This window comes from Sinocyclocheilus anshuiensis, unplaced genomic scaffold (genome assembly GCF_001515605.1).
Source record: "Sinocyclocheilus anshuiensis isolate Anshui unplaced genomic scaffold, SAMN03320099.WGS_v1.1 scaffold68, whole genome shotgun sequence".
Lineage (NCBI taxonomy): Eukaryota > Metazoa > Chordata > Actinopteri > Cypriniformes > Cyprinidae > Sinocyclocheilus > Sinocyclocheilus anshuiensis.
The window spans coordinates 986,278-990,078 of record NW_015555741.1 but is presented as its reverse complement, the minus strand read 5'-3'; the positions used below and the strand labels follow the sequence as shown (position 1 = coordinate 990,078).

The window sequence follows — 3,801 nt, the reverse complement described above, 5'->3', positions numbered from 1 at the left end:
GATTATTATTTTGATTATTTATTTATTAAAATAAATTATAATATATATTTTTTAATTAAAATTTCAAACAGAAATCAGAATTACAATGTAACTTGTAAGTTTCTACGAAATGCTGTCAATAAAATAATTGTCACTTTCATCATGTCGTCTGAGGCAGGTTTTTTATTGCCGATGGTATCTAAAGCTAAAATTCTGGTATTGACTCAACTGCCCAGTGACAATACAGGCACCGCCCACAGACAGACAAAAAAAAACACAAACACAACACGAGCGCCACCCACAACCCAGGCCCCGCCGCACGACTACCTGACATTTCCAACTTGTTCCCATAGAGTCTTCCATTGTGATTAACATTTACTCAGCAGGCCTAGAGCATCTTCTCCCTGCAACACTAATGAGCTCTGCTGGCTCGTTACTGCCAGTTCATTTCCAGAACATCCTCCGAGTCATCATAAAAACATGAATCCAGCGTTCATGTATCATACATAAATGCAGTTTCATGTCGCTTTATGGTAACGTCTTGAACGGCACGTAATGTCTTTTTAAAGCGTAATATAATGCTGCGGCATTAAACATCTGCTGGAGAATATCACTAATATAGCAACTAAGAGAGGAGTATTCCTTTGACAAACGCAGAGGCAAAAATCCTGATTTTGGAATTAATTTCATTTGGATGCACCTTGCCTGACTATACGCTAAACAGACAGCAATTTAAATTTCAGGAAACTAATGCAAAACTAATGGATAAAATAATAGTTATTCAGTAGGGCTTTTCTTCTAGGCAAAAAGCATTTCATTTAAAGATTAGCGGTAAGCTGCTCCATTTCTCTCTCTCGCTCTGACAGTGAGACTGTAAGTGATTTGACTTTAAAGAGCTAGGGGTAAGTGAGCATGTGTGTGCGACACAGGAAGTCATTAGCAATAAGACACACTTGGACAAACTCCTCCCCTTTGCAGGCCCCTCCCTCTCATCTGCATAACCGCAGACCATTACACTGCTATTTAAAATCTTGTGCTACACAACAAGCCAGTGAATCCACCTACAGACCATAGATCCCTGATGTTTGGAAAGCTTTAGCATAATTTCCGTACTTATGTAAAAACATATTTGGATTTTTTATATTCTACGTACACTTACTTAAAAGAGACAGTTCACCCCAAAATGACAATTTTGTCATCATTTACTCTAAACCTGCATGCTTTTCTTTCTTCTGCGCAACACCAAAGGCAAAATTAACACACAAAAGATTACAATGAATCTTTTCAGTTCATAAGAGAAGTAGCATTGATTCATTGAGTCTGATTCATGAATCATTCATTTTTATTTGAACAAATCTTTTGTTATTTGAAATTGTTTTATATTTATTTATTTACCCAAAATGATTTAATATTTAAATATAAAAGTAGTACATATGACTTTATTACAATATTTTCAGCTTATGAGAAGTAGAGTCTGATTCATGAATGATTAATTCTTTTAAAAGCATTTCGTTTGTTATTCAGGAATATTTTAATTTCTTTACCAGAAATTATTTTATATTTATTCATCCAAAAATACTGTATTTTTGACTTTAGTACATACAACTTGTGCACTATATTACAATCTTTTTCGTTTATGAGAAGTAGCACTGGGTCTGATTCATTCTTTAGAACAAATCTTTTATTTTTCATAATTATTTTATAATAATTTTTTCACAAACTGGACACAAAGTTGACTCACTGATCCAGGCTCACTGTAGGCGAAGATGGTTAGTGAATAACTTACATTTTGGTTTGTTTTTTAAACAAATTTATCACAATTGCAGAACACAAATTGTACTTAACACTTTTAGGATAATTTTAAGCATTCTTTTTTCGAAGATTAAAGGCTTCAGTTCTTTTGTATTCTATGGAAGAAAGTCGCTCGGGTTTAAACGACATTGGGGTGAGTAAACAATGACAGATTTTATATTTACTGGTAAAGTATATGACCCTTTACTCCCTAAGGATTGGTGGTTGCAGTCAGATATGGGGTACACTGGGAGTGAATAAAAAAAAAACACACACACGGTCACCTTGTTGGCTATACAATTGAAATCACCTCACACTGTACTGCAAACGCGTTTATCAAGAAGCCCAGTCTCACAGCTTGAGTGTAAAGCCAGATATCATCGCTACTATCAAATAAGATTGATTCATCCAGGCCCTGTCGAAATGACATCAGTCGGACCTATTTGTACATCATATTATTTGCACACTGGAGTAATGAAAGTGATTTCTGTTGACACAAAGTGAATTCATTCTCCGCCGGTGCCTTTATTGCACCACGAGTGCCGTCGATCACGCTGATTACATTTGTAAAACCAGCGATCACAATGAAACGCACATTATTTTTTTTCGCCATTGGAGACATTAAATGCACCGGGTCAAACGTTTGCACGACGTCAAGCACATTGTCACGTCAGGCCTGCTTTTTACAAATGCCCACGTGGGCGTAACAAATGGCGAGCGTGCTCTTCTGAGCCCGGCGTTCCAAGTTTTATGTGTACGCGAGGTTTATTCACGAGGGCCCTGAATTCATATCTCACACTGAGGAAGTGATATTTGGACCAGTATTTCTGTGGGAAATCTTTTAGCTCCTGTGAGATTTATATGAAGAACTAATCCAACAGCAGCAGACATAACGGATAACCTACACACACACAACCCAATATAGCCCGAGCCAGCTGGGCTGAAATTTAATATTCTGTGTGGACAGAGATACCACAGCACCTGGCATCAAATCCTCAATTCTAAATCAGATCAATTCAGAAATCAACTTCACTGAATGGCACAGCACTTATTAAAGACAGCTGCTCATTCTAAAGCCTTTTGAATGATGATTCTACAGCTTCGTCCAACCATTCTAAAGCCTTTCTGCACGGATCTTCACTAGACTGTACCAAACAAAGAAATGACCATGAAGACCAGCAATTTTTCCATTGATTTGATTTTCAAGGTTTTTTTTCTGGACATTTCACGAGTTTACACTTACATGTAATAAACAGAGTAAAGGTTATGCGTATTTGGCGTGCTGTCCGAGGGGAGGGCTCCGAGCTCAGAATTTTGGCCCGAACCCAGAGTACCCCCCCTACAGGTTAGGACAGAAATAGTTGTAAGTGCGGAGAAGGGGTGGAGGAGGGATTCTGGAAAAACTGTCAAGGAACAGAGGTAAGTCTGCTGTGTATATATAAACATCTCTTATCTTGTTAATTGGGTTGATTACTGATTGTGCTCCTCTCGTGTTAATTAGGAACGTGCTCCTCCCGAACTTTGTTAAAGGGGTCATATGATGCGATTTCAAGTTTTCCTTTCTCTTTGGAGTGTTACAAGCTGATTGTGCAAAGATAAGATCCCTGAAGTTGCAAAGACTAAAGTCTCAAAACCAAAGAGATATTCTTTATCAAAGTTAAGACTCTGCCACGCCCCCCCTAAAACGGCTCGTTCTAACACGCCCCCACATATCTACCTCACTATGTGGAAATATTTGCATAATGCCGCCCAAATGTGCACGCAAAGAAAGAAGGCGTGGTTTCAGTAACCGCAGTTAGTGTTGATGCAGCATGTCAGGGAGACGCTGTGTGTTTCTAGGCGAAAGCAAAAGCACTTTATTTGGCCTTCCGAAAGTAGATGCATTTAGGAATCTTTAAGATTACTTACAACAGAATAGCAATGCATTTTATGGACGACCGTTTCGTGAACCTAGGAGAGGAGGTAATTCTGACTTTGCTATGACAATCTGGCGCTTCTGAATCAGCTACTGTTTTGTTATTAGTTTAAGTA

The 3,801-nt window shown here is 38.1% G+C and overlaps 1 protein-coding gene across 6 annotated transcripts in view; it reads right to left on the bottom strand.

The window, feature by feature from the left end:
• LOC107673268 (leucine-rich repeat and immunoglobulin-like domain-containing nogo receptor-interacting protein 1) overlaps positions 1-3,801 on the bottom strand; it is a 93,053-nt gene that overhangs the window by 19,076 nt on the left and 70,176 nt on the right. The gene's annotated exons all lie outside the window — the stretch shown is intronic.